The 21,455-nt window shown below is 50.1% G+C and overlaps 1 pseudogene; it reads left to right on the forward strand.

Moving 5' to 3' along the window:
- The window catches only part of LOC149367519 (uncharacterized), a 39,550-nt pseudogene that overhangs the window by 9,328 nt on the left and 8,767 nt on the right, over positions 1 to 21,455 (forward strand).

Below are 21,455 nucleotides of genomic sequence, written 5' to 3' on the forward strand. Positions count from 1 at the left end.
CTCGGCGGCGGCGTAGCAACAAGCGTGCTCGGCGGTCGTCGAACAGAATGCACGCCGCTGTCGGCCGTGCTCTTTTTAAAGCCGATAGCGAATCTTCGAGGTAAAGCTTTAGAAGTTACTAGAACATTCTGGCACAAACTAGAGTCGGCTCCGTTCGGATGCGATCCATCGAGATAATTCTAGGCGCGTCTTGCGTCACAAACGAAGCGATAAAGCGGCGTGCCGGCAGCCTTGAAGCATGAACAAATAAACACAACAAACAAGCGCTACAAAGATTCGCGGCAATATAATACTATATCATCAGTTTGATGAATGTAAACTATATCTTTTATATAGATCAAGAAGAGCAAAGGGCCTAATATGGATCCTCGCGGTACACCATGTTTTACAGCCTTTGGGTTTGACTTATAGCCATGTTGGCATACGAACTGAAAACGCGACTCCAGGTAACTGCGCATGAGTTGAACTGCTTTGCCCCTAATCCCACATATTTCCAGTTTTCTTAGCAAAATATGATGTTTGATGGAATCGAAGGCCTTGCGAAAATCTAGAAATATTCCACTGGTGCAGAGCTTAGCCTCAATATTTTCAATTATTTTATTTTTTATTTGTACGAGGGCCATTTCACTTGATCTTCATTTCTGGAACCCGTACTGCTTTGTTGATATGATGTTTCTTGAAACAAAAAAGTTGTCTAGGCGTTTTTGTATGAACCGTTCAATCACTTTCGAAAAAAGAGGCAAAACTGAAATCGACCTATAGATGATACGGATAGCATTATTTGTGCATTGTGTAGGCGTGGCGATCGGTAATGCTAAAAAAATTGGTAGATGATCGCTCAATCCTAAAGAAAGTAAACCGGAGCAACTAGCAGACAGAAAAATCTGTGAAACATAAGTCGATCAGCGCACTTGTATTCGATGTAACTCTCGTAGGCTGTTCAATGACGTTCTCACAACCATTTTGAAGCATAATTTCAAGAAGTTGAACTTTAGCAGGGTTATTAGAGTTTAGATCGATATTAAAGTTCCCTATGATCACTTCCGGGAATTGACGAAATCCATGAGGGATTCAATGTAGTTAAAAAAAATTGACAGCGTGCCCTGGGGCGGTCGGTAGATGCATACGATGGAAATTCTTTAGCTCATGATGGCAACAGTTTCAAGGTTGTCACACATGCAAGTAAAGTCGTGTCATAGTGAAAACAGTCGCGAATAAATAGGGACACACCTCCACCACGTTTTTGCTCAGGATAAAGAGAAACGTGACTGTACCCGGAAAAATTCGTAACATCAGTGACACTTGAGAACCATGTTTCTGAAAAAGCCAAGAAAGCAAACGAACACTAGTTGTGAGAGGTGTGTATCGACGTCGTCTTGTTTGTTTCTCAGACTCTGTGTATTTAAATCAAAAAAAGAAAGTCCCTTTCCACGAAAACACTTGTTACTTTTCACCAGATCATTGAATCAAGTTGTCGTGTGCTAGGCCATCTCGAGTTTTTCAAATCAAAATACATTTCGTCACTGGCCTAAAGGATTTTGCTCAGGTCATTTTCGGTTTCAATGCTGATAGCACTTGCTTTTGATTGTTTTCTTACCAACACTTTACCCTCAGAAGTCCACACGAATTTGTAGTCATTGTCCTTCGCCTTTATGTTCGCCAACCATAGCAACCGCCTGTTCATTGCTTTCAAATTTTCATAGAAGCTGATGTTGGTCAACCTTTCTTGGGCGCACTTGCGTGCTTCAATGGATTTCCACTATTTTCTCCTTTTGGAGAGTTCTGGATGTAGTAATGATTGCCATTGGCTGACCCTCGTTGTTTCCTTTCCGTTCAGTTGCTTGGGCAACCTCTGCATATGTTGGTCTGCTAGGAGACGCTACGTTCCTCTCTTTTAGTTGTCCTTTCAAAAACTGGTTTTCATGGGTGGTTTCCAGTACGATCATCTTTAGTCGATTAACTTCTGTAAGGATGTTGTCAAGTTCCGTGGACGATTCTTCGTCTCCTGCTCTTGTTGTTGCCAATCCCATAAGGCTTCTCATGATTGCCTTGTCACATTTACTTATCTTGCCCATTATGAGCTTTACTTGAGCATTTGGAGATTGCTCGTGGTCTTCTCCATCAAGGTCGCTACGGTAGCTCTTGGAACTGGGTGATTCTCTTCCATCTGTTTTTGCCTTCCTTTGGTCTTTTCTTTTATTCTTTTTTGTTTTAAGGCGGAAGCCTTTAATGTCTCATCGTTGTAAGCAGCGGTTGTCGACAGAAAATGTCACGCTTTTCAATTGGTGGAAACAGTCGTGACGTCACAGTGCGCGAATTTCAAACGGGGCCAATTGCACTTTGGCTAGTAACCATACAACCAATTGAAGGGATCGTACAGTGATGCTCCAAATAAGTGGGACTGAACTTAGTTAATTGCTTAATTACCCAATTAGCCTAATTAGCTTTACTAGTCAGGCCATATAAATAAATAAAAGCGATTAAGAAATCGGTCGAGCTCAGGAATCGAACCCCGGTCTTCGGCGTGAGAGACGAGCACGCTATCCACTCCGCCATGCCAGCTCGATGGTTTGGAATGAACAAAGGCGCGTCTAGTGAATACGGTGTCTTCACTCACTCTCATCCTCCTCCATTCCCTTCCGGCGAGGTTTAGGTGTCCACCGACAAATGAGAGACAGATACATTTCCTTTCCTCAAAAACCAATTTACCGACGAGCGAGGCGTAGAACCGAATGGGCGATGGCGCACTATGGACTCCTTGGCAGCGTTGCAAGACGCTGTCGCGTTCCACTCTTAGGGGCGATGCTTAACATCTTAACCACACATCAGTGACCACACTTTAGGTCAAAAAAGTGCCCCCCTGAATTTTGACGGGTGTCCACCGAGATATGTGAGACAGCTACTGCGTAATTTCCTTTCCTCAAATACAATTTTCATTTTCTTCATTACGGCTCCTCTTTATCTTCTTCCACTCCCACCTCCCTTCCTCTACGGTGCGGTTCAGGTGTCCACCGAGATGACAGAGAATTACTGCGCCATTTCCTTTCCTCAAAAAGCGTTGCGTTCAAAGGGCAAGGCATCGCGCCGAACGGGTGGTGGCGTTCCGTGGACTCCCTGGCAGCGCTACAACGCGCTGTCGCGTTCCACTCCTAAAGGCGAAGGTTAAGAGTCATTAATTAGCAGTTAATCAGCATTCAGGCATTAGTCAGTAATTAACAATTAATTAGTGATTTGCCATCACTTAGTAATTAGTACTCAAATATATGTGACGCCACCAGTGCCACAGAAACAGCGAAGGTGGTGCGGAAAACGCTTCCGCCTCTACCCACTTTAGACAGTCAAAGTGTCCCTTGAATTTCTTGCTCTTGGTGCTCCGCTTGGAGCACATCTCCGTCTTTGCTCAACCTCTCTCGGTCGCGAGAGGTTAATCGCCAGCTGCTCCGACTGCAGTGGAAGGAGATGAGCGCCAATGGCTGAACAAGATGCGCCGCAGCGGGGCCGACGCGGCGATATAAAATTCGTCGCGTTACGCTAGAGAAAAGAACCTTTAAAAATTCGAATTCGAAAACCTCGTACCGCGTCTACCGGGTAGCTGCCTATAGGCGAGACCGTTCAATCGCCCCTATCTCGGGCTCTATTGGAAGGAAAACGACGGGACTGATGGCAAAAGATTCGCCTTTCAAAGGCCTACACACTGACGTCAAATTCCTAGGCCTGGCTCATAGGGCCAGGCCCTAAAAAGTTTGAAACCGTCAAACTCTACCTGTCGCGAGCGGTTAATCGCCCGCTGCTCCGACTGCAGTGGAAGGAGAGGAACGCCGAAGGTCGAAAGAGATGCGCCGTAGCGCGGCCGACGCGGCGATATAAAATTCGTCGCGTTGTGCGAGAGAAAAGAACCTTTAAAAATTCGAAAACCATTTACCTCGTCTACCGGGGAAAGATCCGCGTCTGCCTTAGCGGGAGCGCGTCTGCCTAGGCGGGACCGGTCAATCGCCTTTATCTCGGGCTAGAATGGTAGGAAAACGACGGTACCGGTGGCAAAAGATTCGCCTCTGAATGTAAAATTCGTCGCGTTACGCCAGAGAAAAAAAACCTTTAAAAATTCGAAAACCAGGTTCCCCGTCTACCGGCGAGTGCCTGGGTGGAACCGTTCAATCGCATGTATCTCGGGCTAGACCGGTAGGAAAGTGACGGGATTGGTAACAAAAGATTCGTCCTTGAAGGGCCTATACAACGACGTCAAATTTGTATGCGGGCAACGGAGGGTACGGCCGTGAAGACTTTGAAATTGTCAAACTCTCTCTGTCGCGAGCGGTTAACCGCCCGCTGCTCCAACTCTAGTGGGAGAGAAGTGCCGATGGCTGAACAAGATGCGCCGCAGCGCGGTCGACGCGGCGATGCAAAATTTGTCGCGCTCCGCCAGAAAAAAGGACCTTTAAAAATTCGAAAACCACGTACCGCGTCTACCGGGTAGTTGCCTCGGTGAGACCGTTCAATCGCACGTATCTCCGGCTAAACAGGAAAACGACGGGACCGGTGGCAAAAGATTTGCCTTTGAAGGGCCTACACAACGACTTCAAATTCGTAAGACTGCAACAGACGGTACGGCCGTGAAGACTTTGAAATTGTTAAACCCTCTCTGTCGCGACCGGTTAATCGCCCGCTGCTCCAACTGCAGTGGAAGGAGAGAAGTGCCGATGGCTGAACAAGATGCGCCGCAGCGCGGTCGACGCGGCGATGCAAAATTTGTCGCCCTCCGCTGGAGAAAAGGACCTTTAAAAATTCGAAAACCACGTACGGCGTCTACCGGGGAGTTGCCTCGGTGAGACCGTTCAATCGCACATATATCGGGCTAGACAGGAAAACGACGGGACCGGTGGCAAAAGATTTGCCTTTGAAGGGCCTACACAACGACGTCAAATTCGTAAGACTGCAACAGACGGTACGGCCATGAAGACTTTGAAATTGTTAAACTCTCCCTGTCGCGACCGGTTAATCGGCCGCTGCTCCGACTGCAGTGGAAGGAGAGGAGACAAGCGTTTGCGGGTAGGTAGGCTGGAAACGCTGATTAGTCAAAAAATATGGCGTCATACGCGTGACGCTAAAGGTCACGTGATATTTAGTGACGTCATGTCCGGTTGGGGAAACCTAGATTATTCCCCGCCACTGCTCGTCAGCGGACGGGGCTGCGCGCGAGGAGCCGAGAGGCGAGGAGGCAGCGTGCACTGCAGCGTTGCCTCCTCGGCGTTTCCCCGTCATGTCTTTTGACCCGCCGCGATGACTCAGTGGGTATTGTGCTCGGCCGCTGATCCGAAAGACGCGGGTTCGCTCCCGGTCGGGGTGGTCGAATTTCGATGGAGGCGAAATTTTACAGGTTTTCCCACTGAATTCAATCCTAGTGAAAATAATCTCAGCGCCGACAGATATAACCTGCATGCCATGTAATTTAATATTTGTGCCAAGCACTTAATCTAAGCGCCAACGCGAACAATTCCAGCGCCAACCAATATAATCCCAGTGCCAACACAAATAATACGAGCGCCAGCTGTTTTAATCCAGGTGCCAACCAATTTAATCCGCATGAGGAAAACGAATGCGGTATAGAAGACTACAAAGCACACAACTCGAGTGCTAAGAATAAAGCGAAGTTTAGATAATTTTGACACCATGCCACGCGTGTGAGTCAAATTCTCATGCACTATTTCGTTTTCTTCGCATACTTTCCAACATCAAAGAACAACTAGCAGCTGTTAAACATCAGTATTTGATGCAACTCTTGCAGCTTGTGACTTTCGTGTATTAATGAATTGGGCAAGCACTGCTGATTATTAGTTGTCTTATGTTCTGAATCTGTATGCTAGTTACAATTACGGCCTTCATACAGTTTTCATACTGCCGGCTGTTTTCATGCAACCGGTGCAAAATGTTTTCGGGAGGCTCTAATAAAGATTGAACACCACTAGCAGAAACAAAGGTAGCAGTGTAATGCAGACTTCTTCCAGGTGGGACGAGTCACAGAACCGGAGTAACGTTTCTTCACTTTACGGCTCATTTAGTTTCACAAGGGAAAGTGAGCGAAGCTACACCGGACCTTACAGCCTAGGTCAAGAAAAGCTGCTTATAGCGGTGTACGTTACTAACAATCTAGGCTTATACAAGCACAGAAGGGGACGTCTTTGAAATGCAATTTTATTTTCTGGAGGACATTAGGTGGCTCAAAGTGTGACTTCACACTTTTTACATATGTTCACGCAAAGCTGCTGGTATAAAAGAAAAGTTATGGCGGTCGAAAGCAGCGCACTCGCTGTATTTGCTGCATAGAGCGTCGAGCAGCTTCGACCAACAAACTGCGCCGATGCTTCCTTTTAGTCAGTCCGGGCGGAGTGATGAGCGCCAAGTCTCTCCGCTCGCTGAGCAAAGCTTTGACTTCAGACTTGAACTTCGAAAGCACTTCCTCTATAGGGTTAAAAAACGGGATGCAAGGAGGCAGTCTCTTGGTTGAGTGCAGCTGACTGGCCAGGCTTGCCTGTTCCACATGGCTATAGCATGCTCTTGAAATACACACACACACACACACACACACACACACACACACACACACACACACACACACACGCACGCACGCACGCACGCACGCACGCACGCACACACACGCACGCACCCACGCACACACGCACGCACACACACACACACACACAAAAGGAAATGTGGTTAGGTTTCTGAATAGAGCTGTGCACGGGCGACAATTTCGAACCCGCGCCCGGCCGGGCCAAACCCTACCGGTAGGAAGCCCGGCCCGACACTATAGGACACTGAGCACGCTCAAGCTCGGCCCGACCTGCAGAGCGGCGACGACACAAAAAGAGAATTTCAGGAAAATAAGTTTATTTTAATGACATTCAAATTTTGACCTCACATTCCAGGTCACAGTTTGCGAATATACGCCAGACACAACGCATAGAGGTATAGATTCATCACTCTAAGTTAATGTGCTTAGTTGTTCACAGATGATGGCTTGATCGAAACAGGAGCGGCGCTCCTTCATTAGGAATCCTGCGGCGGTGAAATTTTTCTTCCTGCTTGAAATGGCGGCCAAGGTACTATGGTAGCGTAGGCTGCCCATACGTTCTAAACATGGCGGCTCATGGTGCGCAGCCAGCGCCGTCTACGAAAGGCGTGGACAACTAAAAAGTGACGTCATAATTAAAACAAAAACGCGACGTTAAAGTCACATGTTTTAGTGACGTCATATTCGTGACGTCAGCGTCACGTGCTGCTTGGCGGGAAAAATAAACTGCTGAACGCCGCGACGCTTCAGCGCGACACCCGACACGAGAACGAAGAATGAAGACACGACGAGTGCCGACCACCAGCGCTATTTTTAGGTAGTCAGTTCTCGTTGTACCTTTTTCCTTCGTCCTCGCCTCAGGTGTCGCGCTGAATGTCGCAGGTGTAGCGCTGAAGCGATGAAATGTGACGCCGCCAGACAGGTTATCGCTCGCACATCGTGCAACCCGCACACCTCTTTTTTGCGTACGGGGGCCCCATGGCCACAGACGATGCCCTTTTGGGACAAAAGCGACAGAACCGCACCCAACCGAACGAAACTACACAGAAGCGCTGGCAAAAGGGAAAAGCTGAAGCCGTACACGAACTATGCACACCAAGAACACGAGCAACAAGCAACGAGGAAGAAGTAGGGCTAGCAGAATCCAGTTTCAAACAAAAGCAAGCAGAATGGTCAAAAGATATGACAAGGGTATGACATCAGAGCACCGTCAACCTTGGCATCGTCCCGCTGCCATTGCCGCTGCTCTGAGCGAACGCTGTCATAAAAATTTTATGCGAAGCATACTACTTTAGCTACCACTTCAGCCCTTCACCGTGGTTATGCGCCTTCAAATCACGTGATACATGACGTCACACCACGTGACACGATGACGTCACGACAGTAGAGAAACGGGGGCCCACCTCGCGCCGTCGCTGTGGTTGTGCGCCTCCAAATCACGTGACACGATGATGCCACACCACGTGACACGCTAACGTCACGGCAGTGGAGAAACGGGGGCGCACCTTGCGCCGTCGCTGTTGTTGTGCGCTTCCAAATCACGTGACACATGACGTCACACCACGTGACACAATGACGTCACGACAGATGAGAGACGGGGCTCCAACTTGTGCCGTCGCTGCGGTTGCACGCCGTGTGAATCACGTGGTATGGTGACGTCACACTCCTGCGCATTTCGAACGCGCGTTCACACTCGGTGTAGGTGAAACGCTCGCTCCACCGGGCAGGCGGACGCGGCTTCCGTGGCAATCCAGGCGGTCACCCAAAGCGCGTCTCGGGGTTAGTCGGCATTCCGCTGCAGCCATGGCGTTGTCTTCCCCCACGACGAAAGTTTCTAGTGGTTGTACTAAATTAACCAAGTATTCAACCAAGGAAAGCCATGTATTACCAATTCTTGATCGAACAGCGCAAAACATCGGGACAAGAGACAAGCGCTGACTTTTTTGCGCTGTTCGATCAAGAATGAATAACCAACATGCCCAAGCTGCTGTCCTGGATGTATTACCAAGCCTAGCCATCAATATGCTTCGCATCTGACTAGGCTTAACCTTAGCTAAGACTCAGCCATTTTTACAAAGCAAGCGCTATAGGAGGTATTCACTGACGCGTTGAGCGCGGTGCATTGTGGGGCAGGGCGCCATTTTGATGTTCACGTCGAGCCGAGCGAGCGAAGCTGTCGATTCTCGTCGTGCATTCCTCCGCCAACTATGGTTCATTGCGCTATCGTCGGCTGCAATAGCCGAAGTCAGACGAAGCAGCAGAAGCTGAGAAGCAACAAGAAGGACCTCGGTTTCTTCAAAATACCGAAGATCCGACTTAATGAGTGGACCGAACAAAACTGCTTTCGGAGAAGCGGCGCCGCGAATGGCTGGCTCGTATCAACAGAAAAAACATCAGCGCAGCTCCCGACAAGTACCGGGTCTGTTCACGGCACTTTTTCTTAGGTAAGCATAAGATTTCAATCTGTGCTGTTGAACGAATGCGAGCAGCACAGAAGTTAGAGAACGCGAAAATGCGTGCGACAACGCACAAAGGCGAATGTTCAGGGACTTTCACATCGGTGATCGTTTTGTCCTCGCGTGCGAAAGGTAATCGTTGACTGTTTGCGCGTCCTAGCTTTTAGGCTAATCGCCGATTCAGCCATCCGAACAGTCTGGGTGATTACTTTCGAGCTGAAAACTGTCTTTGCCCGTACGACGCAGGCACGCCTTCTGCTCTGTTTGATGAGTGCAACCCAGATTGGGCTCCCTCGCTGCACTTGGGATATGGTGCCAAGGTTCTCCGCGACGGCCGTTTCAAGCGTCTCAAGTCACGACGCGTGCAACGCAAGCAAGCGGTGACTACAGGTGAAATGAATTTTGTTTTAGGTAGCAACATTTCTGGAGCTAAGGTGAAACACTCACCCTCCATTTTTTGGTGCCTTACGAACGCAGCTGGAGCCGAGGAAATGCCAGCTGAGGAACCAGCGGACATTCCATCTCCGGCAGATGCGGAGGCCAGCAGTGAGCAGGCATCCTCGGAAAATGGTAATTAGCATTTCATAACCAGTACAAGTAGTGACAGGACTGCGTTTGGTTGGCGTTTGGACCTGATGTTAGGAAGTTCTCTGAGATAGACAAGAGTGAGCTGTGTACCATTACATTACAACATGGCCTTCAATGACAAATGTATCGGCAGTGCACCATTTAAAGTGCTGCAAATGACCTGCATTTTCAAACGTCATGTTAAAGATGTTACTTTTACTTGGCCAGGATTTTTGTACATATGTTACAGGCCTGCTAAAACCAGAAAGCAATATTTTGTCCGTGACGAGCGTATCACTGATTTTAAGAGACTAGTTGTAGACTAGCGGCAGTGTGTAGATGTGGTAGTTAGTGCACGTTCAAAAAGTGATGAGAAAATGGTATGTTGACATCAGTCTATGTCGTGTACTTCCTCCTGTGTGAACTCAATTTGTTGTGATATTTGCAAGCGCAAACTCTTGTCTAATTTCCATTGTGATTAAATGTGGTTTCTTTTCCATCCATTATTGAAGGCACATCCTGCCAGACTGACTTGACAACACTGCATGTTCAGCAGCTGGAAGAAGAAGTAGCAAATCTCCGTGAGGAGCTGAGGGCAGCCGAAGAGAGCCTGGCGGCAACTAAGTTCACTGAAGAGGCTCTTCGTGGTGATGACGAAAGAGTCGCCTTTTAGCAGCACTGCCATCATTTATGGCACTTTTTCTTCTATTTAATCTCTTGAAACACCATGCATCTCACTCTTCAAGAAACATGCTGACAAAGTTTGAGGAGATGAGAATGTTTTTGATGAGGATGAGGCTTGGAACGCAGATGCAGGACTTAGCGTACCGCTTTGGTGTTTCTCAGCCCACTGTATCTAGGGTTTGTGATAAGAGATGTAGGGTCTGCTCGCGGGCAAATCAAATCCCGCGCCGCTCACCGCGGGTAGTCTGGAACCCTTCTTCCCGAGTGGTGGGGCGGGGGGAGAGAGGCGAGGAGAAAGCCTTTATAAGGCGAGACCGGAGAGGCTCGCGGCCTCTCGCTCTTGGACCAGCCCTGCCGAAAGGACCACCTGACCCAGCTGCCACGACGACGACCGGCCCCCCTGATGTGAGAATAAACCCTTTGTACAAAGTCCTGCCTCGAGTGACTGCCTGTGCGTCCCCGCGCAGAGGAATTGCCCACAAATAATGGCGCCCAACGTGGGGCTTTAATTAACACCTTGTGGACGATTTCTCTGCCGATTTTGGGACGTGCAGCCAGACTCGTGGCAGGCCCTCTTTGTTCAGGGCCACGCCGGACCGATAGGGTTAAGGAGCGGGTCAGGCGGAATGTTCGCGGGGTAGCGACTTGTGTAGTGTTGTAAATTTGTTAGGGGTTTTGTGTTATTTATGTAGTTTTCGGGCGTTTTGTGTTGTGTATTTCCGCGTGTTTGTAGATAGATTGTTGTGTATGTGAATGTTCTTGTTGCCATGAGCAGTTAGCCGGTGCGGCCGGACAGTTAGCGCGAACTATGCCTCCCAGAAAGGATGTTTCAGCCACGGCTTTGGATGGCGGGGCAGCCGGTAGTGAGATGGCCGACGCGGCGGCCGTAATAGGGGAGGTGACTGAGATGTTTGCCGCATTAGCCCGTCAGCTCGGTTCGGTGGCTGGCGCCAACCAGGCCGCAGCATCGGTAGCATCGGCGACAGCATCGCGCCCGCGGATAAATATGGAGGTCCCCTCCTTTTCCGGGTACACGGACGCGAAATCAGTCCACGAGTTTTTACAACAACTCGAGGACTACCAGACGGCTCTTGGCGCCCCAGATGACGTAGTGCTAGGGCAGGTCCTGCCTGTAGCACTCGTCGAGAGCGCGGCGCGATGGAGGCGCTGCCAGCCGACTTTCCAGTCGATGGCGGACTTCAAAGATCGTTTCCGCGCCGAGTTCTTGCCGCCTGATTATGAGCGCCGGATGCTGGATGAGCTCGCGTTGCGCACCCAACACCCAGAGGAAAGCCTCCTCGAATACGTACGCGCAATGCAGGAGCTGTACAAGAGGGCAGATCCGATGGCAACCGACCGAGATCAGGTTGCGCGTGTGATCAGGCAGTGCCATCCACGCTTCAAGCCGTATCTGCGGGGCCGCAGTTTTACAAACCTCGAGGCCCTAGCGCAGGAGGCCAAGACCGTGCAGGCGGATTTACTCGCCGAACTGCGCTACCAGCCGCCCCCCAGGCCGGCCGAATCGCTGGAACCGGGATGCGCATGGGATGGAGGCCGAGAATGCGCGATGAGGGCTCGGCGCGCCGAGGTAATGGCCGTGGAAAGGCAGGCGGAACCCCCTGTTGTCCCTCGCGCGCTTGACCCGTACGCATTCGAGCAGCGGCGTCGTGCCGGTCTTAAAGGGAAGCTGAAACGGTTTTTTGATAATTCGAGGTTATTCAAGAATTCGAATCTATCAAGCTTCTAGATGAACCATGCAAAGTATTTTTGCACCAGCATTTAAAATGGTGACATAATCGCCGATTAAAACCGCGACGATGTTCAGGCTTCTCCTCACTACGCTGGAGGAGTGCAAGGAAACTCGGCAGTGACGTCATTATCGCCGAAACTTCAGATGTCCGCTTCTTGCGCCTGCATGCTGCTGTGCGTCGTCAGATGGCGCCAAACAATGCATTGTGAGCTTCACCTTCGATGGCGCCGGTTTTCTTCCATGGAATAACCCTTTCTTCGCTGGAAACGTAGTGCCGTCATACGTGACGTCATTATCGGGGCCTGTGCCCGTCGCTGTGCACTTCAGAGAAGCCTGAACACCGACGACGACTTTATTCGGTCATTACGCCACCATTTCAAATGCTAGAGCAAAACGATTTCGCAGGCTTTACCAGCACATTTCGCACATTCGGCCACCTTAAACTCAGAGAATTCTAAAACCGCTTCAGTTGCCCTTTAAGGCTCGTTTATAGTCCGACGTGACGCGCGCGCTGACCGGCGTACGCGTCACGTCAGTGGCGCGCGCAGCGTAGCGAGCTCGCTACGCTGTGCGCGCCACTCTACAGTCGGGCGTCGCTCGACGACTCTTGGCGCACGTCGCTTGTCAGAACAAGTAGATAAATGAATAGACACCTTTCTTGTATCCCTGAATCGAAGTGGTGGTACTCGCACTAACTTATTTGTCTACGCTGCCTTATGTACCATCATGCTTTGCGCGAAGACTGCTTCCGTTTCCTTTGCAGTCGTCTCTTTTTGCATGCGGTTTGTTCCGACGCGCTTGTCTCCTTGGTCGCCGCTTGCAAACGCCTCTGGTGCTCTCTGATTGAAATGGCTTGGACATAACCCGCCCAGCAGAACCTTGCCATTTCGCTGCTGTTGGATCGGCATCGGCGCAAGCGAAAGAGGAGCATGTATGTCAGAGAAATATTTGACAAGCGCACAACATTTGGAGAATTCCATCACCTTGTGCAGGAGCTTCGGCAATCTGACCCGGAGTATCACTTCAAATACTTCAGGTAACTGAACGCAGAGCACGTCTTCCAGTTTTATCTCAGCAGTTTATTGGCTGCGCAAGAGTGGCCTTGATCGCGGTAAATGCTTACTGACACATGCTAAAATCTTTACAGCAGGAATTGAAAGAACACAACCAATGTTTGCTGTTGTAGTGCAGCGTTCCAGACATATATTATTGCGGTTTCAGTGGGTTTGCATCACAGCTTATTTGTGTTCAGAACTTGATATTTATGTGTTATTGCAGTGCTTGGCATCTTTTTCTGTATGTCGCTATTTGTTGATTGTTTATAAACCTTTCCTGAAATATTGTCCAGGCATTGTTTTTTGTTCAGAGTTATACGTAAAGGAATGATTGGCTGTTCAGTAATTTTTCTTTACCGCTTTGCAGTGAAATGGAAATTCAACAATGGGCTAAGAATATTACAGCTGATGTTAGTTTGTTGTCACATTTGATGATGTCGGAATGTCATATGTTTTGAAATATTGCACGCAGAATGACCAAGGCTTCCTTCGATCGTCTGTTGGCCTTAGTGTACCACAGGGTGCTCCACCCACCAAATCATAGAAGTCCTATATCACCAGCAGAGCGCCTTGCAGTCACTTTGAGGTGAGTCAGAATCAGAACCAAAAATTGGTTTTACAAAAATACAAGATCCATAAACTTTCATACCGTGAATGTTGCCCACAGAACTACATCTTGCTGCTGTGCTTTGGGCGGGATATATTTCTGGCCTTTTGCACCATCCCCTTAGATATATGTGTATATAGAGACAGTGAAACCGACACCAAAAGAGCAACCATATCACCGCTTAGAAAATAAGGTTGTACTATAGTAATTGTGTGAGCCAAAACTGCCTCAAAATTTTTTTCACATGTCTGTTTGCATTGTGTGAAGAACTAAAAAATAAAAATTGCAAGAGATTATCAGTATTACAAATTCATTAAGAAACACAAGGGGCAAGAGAGAAACGACAAAGACGCAGATAGGCATTAAATAACTGCCACCTTGTAGAAGAGAAATCATTGTCTCCAAATTTAAGAAGTTCTCGCATACATGACAAGGGTACTGAAAAAAAACCTAAACGAAGCATGCAAAACGATTATGCTCTTTGTGACCTAGATTTGTTTATCTTTGAGCATGACAGAAACATGGCCGATTTACTTTTCAGGTGTTTTGGACATCCTGTGCCTAGCTTCAAGCGTATATTGCTTTCAGCATGGGCACACACTCTCATTTCATGTAGTGTGCCACCAGCTGAAAGACTCAGGTTGCTTTTTCCTGGCTTCCAATGTTTGCTCTAGGCCAAAGTTTGCAAACATTATCATTTACCAAACATACATGCACCTACATGACCATGATAATTTAAGCACAACTGTAGCTCACACATGCAGTGTTGTGCTTTAATTTTTCATCTTTCTGTGATGTGTTGCAGTTTTGTGTGAGCTTGCTAAACTTACCACTCCTATCTCGGTTCAGGACATAAGGTGATCGCATGCACTGGGAACAAAAGGGTGGCTGTGCCATATTGTTGCGTTGTTTGTTGGCAATGGTACTAGTCTGTAGAATATTTTGCTGTTTTTTTTTTTGTGCTTGTCAATGATCACTGCTTGTGGGCCAAGGGATCCTCATTACTTGTATTTCTGTTCCTGCCTCAAAGTGACAAAATGAAAAGCATGTAAACACGTTTGATAATCCATAACCATTACTGCACTTTACAGGTTCCTGGCAACAGGTGGCTCAATGCACGATATAGCATTCAGCTATAGAATGCATCCGTCTACCCTGTCTGGGATTCTGAAGGAGACGCTTCCTGCAATATGGGACTGCCTTGCACCTGTGGTATTAAAAACACCAGGTACGCAAGAGTGGACGGCAATTATGAAGAACTTCCACTCCAAATGGAATTTTCCAAATGCTGTAGGCAGCATCGATGGAAAGCATTTTGCTATCCGATGCCCGGAGGACAGTGGATCAGAATTCCATAACTATAAGGGCTTTTACTCCCTCCTTGTGCTGGCAGTAGCGGATGCCGACTACCGCTTCACACTGGTAGACATTGGTGCGCAAGGCCGCCAGTCAGATGGCTCCTTTTTCAGAGAAAGTGATATCAGGAAGAAGCTTGAGGATGGCAGCTACCATCTGCCCTCAGGTGCATCTAGGTGGGCCCCATGTTTGCTAGGAGATGCCGCATTTCCCCTCCGCACATATTTGATGCGGCCATACCCAGGCAGAAACCTGAACGAAGCCAAGAAAATATTCAACTACCGACTTTCTCGAGCACGGCGGTGCGTCGAAAATGCCTTTGGCATTTTAGTATCGAGGTGGCGGTCATTCCTAGGAACTGTCAGTGGAGACCTCAAACTCCTCGATGACATGATCAAGGCGGCGGTATGTCTGCACAATTTCTTGATGGCGGACAATGCCTACTGCCCCAGCGAGTATGGTGACAGGCCCAGTGGGCAGAGAATTCAAGACGGATCTTGGAGGCAGTCGGTAGCTTCGGTGCAGCAACAGCACGTATCTTCCAGCAACCGTTCTTCACCAGCTGCCTTGGCAATGAGAGACGATTTGACACAATACTTCATGTCACAAGAAGGTTCCGTGCCTTGGCAGCTGCAAGTTGTGCGAAGGTGTTGAAGTGATTGGATGGAGTACTCCTTAGTCGGAAGCAAATGGTGCAGTGAAGGCCACAAAGTAAATTTCCATCAGTAACATCGCTTCATAACCGGTATTACTGGACGAAATCAAAGCACAACAAATGAATTTCGTTCAAGGAGGCACTCAAGCACACACAGGCTGTGAAGTGACGTCAACCCCTTACCGCATAGCGTATCATCTATGATACGGTACATATTGCTACGACGAAGAGAAAGTGGAAGTCGAAGTGGCCTCCCGCGTGAAAGGGTCGCACGAAGAAGAAGAGGTTGTTGGTGCTTCCTGCTGGCGTTGGTGCTTCCTGATGCTCGCCGCTATTATCCTATTATCCTACCGCTTGTAAATAAATGTAAATAGTATTTCCCCGTAACATCTTGGTGGAGGTGCGGCAAGACGGAACTACGCAGCGGGCGCTACCTTCCACCCCCGACGTACCTTTCACGCCGCCGCTGCCTTCCACGGCTTACAATGACGGAAGCCGCTCCACCGGATTCGGCAGCATCAGTGTCCTCGGTGGTCCTCACTCACCCTCGGGATCCTGGACCCTTCTCTGGGAACGACGACGCTGACGTTGAGACCTGGCTTCGCAAGTATGAACGGTGCAGCGCTAACAACCGGTGGGACCAAACTTTCATGCTTGCGAACGTGGTTTTTTACCTTAAGGGCACGGCGCTGAAGTGGTACGACAGTAACGAAGAGACATTAACCAGTTGGGATGACTGTAAGCAGAAACTTATTGACCTTTTCGGCAAACCACTCGGCCGGCAGCTTGCCGCTAAAAGAGATCTTGCCAGTCGCGCCCAGTCATCCACGGAGTCCTACGTGTCCTATATTCAGGATGTGTTGGCTTTGTGCTACACGGTCGATAAGGAGATGAGCGAGGCTGACAAAGTCGGACATGTGCTGAAGGGCATTGCAGACGATGCCTTCAATCTGCTCGTTTATAAGAACTGCGACAAGATTGCAGACATCGTAAAAGAATGCCGACGGATCACCCAGCATATCGCACGCCTGCCCAACACGGCTGTGTCTTCGTCCTGCCAAGATCTTTGTCCACGGAACCAGCCGACCTCACCAGAGAACGTGACCCGTATCGTACGCCGTGAGCTTGAAGCCATTGCTCCGGCCTCCTTAGCAACACCTGCAGCCAACCAGCCCCTGCCCCTGCCACTTATTCAAGCCGTCGTCTGCCAGGAACTTACTAACTTGGGTTTGTCCTCTGTCGCCGCTCTTCATCCCTCCCAAGTGCCCGAAGTCCCTCCTCTATACCCTGTCCGGCCTGTTTACGCCGCTCCTCGGCCGTGCAACCCCTCCGAGTGGCGTACGCCCGACGACAGGCCTATCTGTTTCAACTGTTCCCGTGTCGGCCACATCGCCCGTCATTGCCGTAGTCGATGGTACTCCTCCCAGCGGAATCGTTACTCGACCCCACCTTATCGCCCCGACGCTGCAGACTCAAGCTCTTTCTCGCGACCCTTGGACACGTCAAGACCCACCACCGACGTCCCGCCGCCCCGCTTCAGCCGCTCACCATCTCCACAGCGCCGCCAGTCCCGTTCGCCGCAACGACCGCGCGCTTCCTCTCCCGGCCCCTACGGACGATCACAGGCGGAAAACTAATTTCTGCAGCATCCAGAGGTGATGCTGCAGATACGACCCGGCTCCAAAATCCTCGTTTAGTTCTTCGTGCCCCGCTTAATTTACTGACCATACAAGTCGATGGCGTTGCCGTCTCTGCTCTGATTGACACGGGCGCCCACATTTCTGTGATGAGTTCCGACCTACGACGCCACCTCCGCAAAGTACTGACGCCTGCTCCTACAGCTGTTGTTCGAGTTGCCGATGGCACAACGTCCCCAGTCCTCGGCCTGTGTGCTGCTGCGGCCTGTGTGCTGTGTGCTGACAGCCAAACCACTGTGCTCTTTATCGTTCTGAATCAGTGCCCTCATGACGTCATACTCGGCCTTGATTTCCTTAGTGAGCACGCAGCCCTTATTGACTGTGCTACGAGTGTTGTTGAGTTGGACCTACCGTACCTCTCAGAACCACCTGCCCCAGTTGTGCACCGTCTCTGTACTGCCTAGTTCACCCGCTTACCACCTGAAGCCGCAACTTACGTATTGTTTAAATCTGTTCCACCTCTTCCTAACGGCCAGTATATCATCACCCCTGTCCTTGATTTGCCCGTCACAAAGAATGTTGCCCTTGCCCATACGGTTGTCGCAGTCTCGGCAAACAGCGCGTGGTTACCTGTTCTCAACTTCAGTACGCACGTCCAGACGCTTCCTCAAGACATGTGCCTCGCCACGCTGTCCCCTACCGATGAATACGTGATCTCTGCAGTCACAAATTGTGTATCGTCCTCTCCGGACGATCATGTCACAGCTCTTTCGAGACCTGACCACTTTGCCAATATGATCGCTTCAGATCTCTTTGCCGACCAAGCTGAGGCGCTTACCCATCTTCTGGCATCTTGACTTCAATGACCGCCCTTTAGCTCGTACGACTATTGTGAAGCATCGTATCAACACTGGTGACGCCACTCCTCTGCACCGCCGGCCTTATAGGGTGTCCAGCTCCGAACGCCAAGTGATACAACAGGAAGTCGAAAAGATGCTCGCTAAGGACATAATCGAACCGTCGTCCAGTCCTTGGGCCTCTCCAGTCGTCCTTGTTAAAAAGAAAGACGGCAGTTGGCGTTTCTGCGTCGACTACCGCCACCTGAACCGCATCACAAGAAGAGACGTCTACCCACTCCCTAGGATCGATGACGCTCTCGACTGTCTCCACGGATCTCAATACTTTTCTTCCATTGACCTTCGTTCCGGTTATTGGCAAATTGCCGTTGACGAGCAAGACCGCGAAAAGACAGCTTTCGTCACACCTGACGGTTTATACCAGTTCAAAGTGATGCCGTTCGGACTTTGTAATGCACCAGCTACTTTCGAACGGATGATGGACTCACTCCTTCGCGGATTTAAGTGGACTACGTGTCTGTGCTACCTTGACGATGTTGTTGTCTTCTCGCCCACATTTGCCTCGCACCTTGAACGTCTCAGGAGTATCCTGACTGTCTTTCGTACGGCTGGGCTCCAGCTCAACTCGTCCAAATGCCAATTCGGCCGCCGGCAACTCACCATTCTGGGACATCTCGTCGATGCCTCCGGTGTACGTCCTGATCCAGCTAAAATTGCAGCGGTGCAACAGTTCCCTCGCCCAAATTCTCAGAAAGACGTGCGCAGTTTTCTTGGGCTGTGCTCCTACTTTCGCCGTTTTATTCAAGATTTTGCCCTTATCGCTCGTCCCCTCACTGACCTCCTGAAGACGGACACAGACTTTACCTGGGGCTCTGATCAACAAAATGCGTTTTCCACGCCTGTCCGCCTGCTGACATCATCCCCGATTCTGGCACATTTTGATCCCGCGGCCCCTACTGAACTCTGCACGGACGCCTGTGGCTACGGGATCGGAGCCGTGCTGGCTCAACGCTCCCGGGGCCCACACCACGTGGTTGCGTATGCTAGCCGCCTGCTTTCACCTGCCGAGCGAAATTACTCCATTACGGAACGTGAGTGCCTCGCTCTGGTTTGGGCTGTAGCTAAATTCCGGCCATACTTGTTCGAGCGTGTTTTTTCTGTTGTCACGGACCACCAAGCCCTATGCTGGCTGTCCTCGCTGAAAGACCCTTCTGGGCGTCTTGGCCGCTGGGCGCTATGCCTTCAGGAATATTCGTACACTGTCGTGTACAAGTCTGGACGTCTCCATCAAGACGCTGATTGCCTGTCTCGGTACCCTGTCGAGCCACCTGCTCTCAGTGACCCTGACGATATCCCTTCCCTGTTTGCATTTCTGATCTACAAAACATCGCCGAGGAGCAGCGCAAAGACCCATATTTGCAAACCATCATCGAGGGCCTCAGCTCTGGAAGCTTGAAGCGCTCCCTGCAGCTTGTCGTTACTAAAAATGACATTCTCTATCACCGCAACTTCCGTCCTGACGGGCCCTCACTCCTCCTAGTCATTCCCCAGCAGCTGCGGTCTTCTATAATTGCAGAACTCCATGACCTGCCTGCAGCTGGCCACCTTGGTGTGGCACGAACTTACGACCGCATACGGCGCCGTTTCTTTTGGCCTGGATTATACCGTACAGTCCGGCATTACGTCACCAATTGCGACCTTTGTCAGCGCAGAAAGAAGCCTTCGGCACCACCTCCTGGTCTTCTGCATCCTATAGACGTGCCTGTGGAGCCGTTCCACCGTGTAGGGCTCGATCTCCTCGGACCATTCCCGACCTCGGATTCCGGAAATAGGTGGATCGCAGTAGCCACGGACTATGCCACTCGGTATGCGATCACCCGTGCGCTGCCTACGAGCTGCGCGACCGATGTCGCTGACTTTCTTTTGCACAGTCTTATTCTACAACATGGTGCCCCTCGTCAATTACTCACAGACCGCGGACGCTATTTCCTGTCCAGAGTTGTCGACGACATCCTGCGTTCGTGTTCTACCAAGCATAAGATTGCCACAGCATACCACCCACAGACAAACGGGCTAACCGAGCGTTTGAATCGAACATTAACAGACATGTTGTCTATGTACGTCTCCCCCGACTACAAAGACTGGGATCTCGCCTTGCCCTATGTGACGTTCGCTTACAACACCTCCAGGCATGACACAACTGGTTACTCTCCGTTCTATCTCTTATACGGCAGACACGCCGTCCTGCCATTGGACACACTCGTGCCATCCGCTGACCGTCCCGTCACCGCCTTCGCCCGGGACGCCATTGCTCAAGCTGAAGACACTCGCCAAATCGCCCAAACTCGGCTCCAAGCGTCCCAACAAGCGCAGAAGTCATTGTACGATAATCGCCATCGTCATGTCACCTACGAACCGGGGTCGCTCGTTCTTCTGTGGTCCCCTTCCCGTCGCGTCGGTCTCTCTGAAAAACTTTTGTCTCCCTACCATGGTCCTTATCGTGTTGTGCGTCAGGTCACCAATGTCACGTATGAAGTTGCTCCTCATACACCTGCCTCCTCTTCATGTACACCACCCACCGACATTGTTCACGTTATGCGCCTCAAGCCCTACCACGCCGCTCCTCTATCACCGGCCTAACGCCGGGACGGCGCTCATGCCGCCGGGGGTCATGCTACGACGAAGAGAAAGTGGAAGTCGAAGTGGCCTCCTGCGTGAAAGGGTCGCACGAAGAAGAAGAGGTTGTTGGTGCTTCCTGATGCTCGCCGCTAGGAACTATTATCCTACCGCTTGTAAATAAATGTAAATAGTATTTCCCCGTAACAATATTGCTTCGAGAGAACAAGGACGATGCAGACGAAGAGTATGTGTGGGTCTGGCATGCGCTCGCTGGCTTGTTTCATCATGGTAGCCTGTGCCTTGATGTCCCATGTGCCCTGTGCTTGTGTCTTGTGTGGTTTACGTGCTGTGAACCCCTTCCGCCTCGTAACATCTTGGTGAAGGCACGGGTTTTCCCATCCTCCGCGTCCTGGCACGTTGCACCACGGAGCTTCGCAGCGGTCGCTACACCAGAACAGCTGCAATGACTCAACCCCACACCTGCTCAGTCTTGAGTGCTTGTCGCGGACGATGGCACGGTTGCTGTTGAAGGACTCTGTACCGCTCGCGTTAGTGTTGCCGGCCATGGTCTGCTGGTAGAGTTGACTGTTTTGGACCCCTGTGCACATGACCTTATTTTTGGTTTCAATTTTTTGTGTGAATGC

Source organism: Amblyomma mixtum, chromosome 1, assembly GCF_055824585.1.
Source record: "Amblyomma mixtum isolate Tamu chromosome 1, ASM5582458v1, whole genome shotgun sequence".
Lineage (NCBI taxonomy): Eukaryota > Metazoa > Arthropoda > Arachnida > Ixodida > Ixodidae > Amblyomma > Amblyomma mixtum.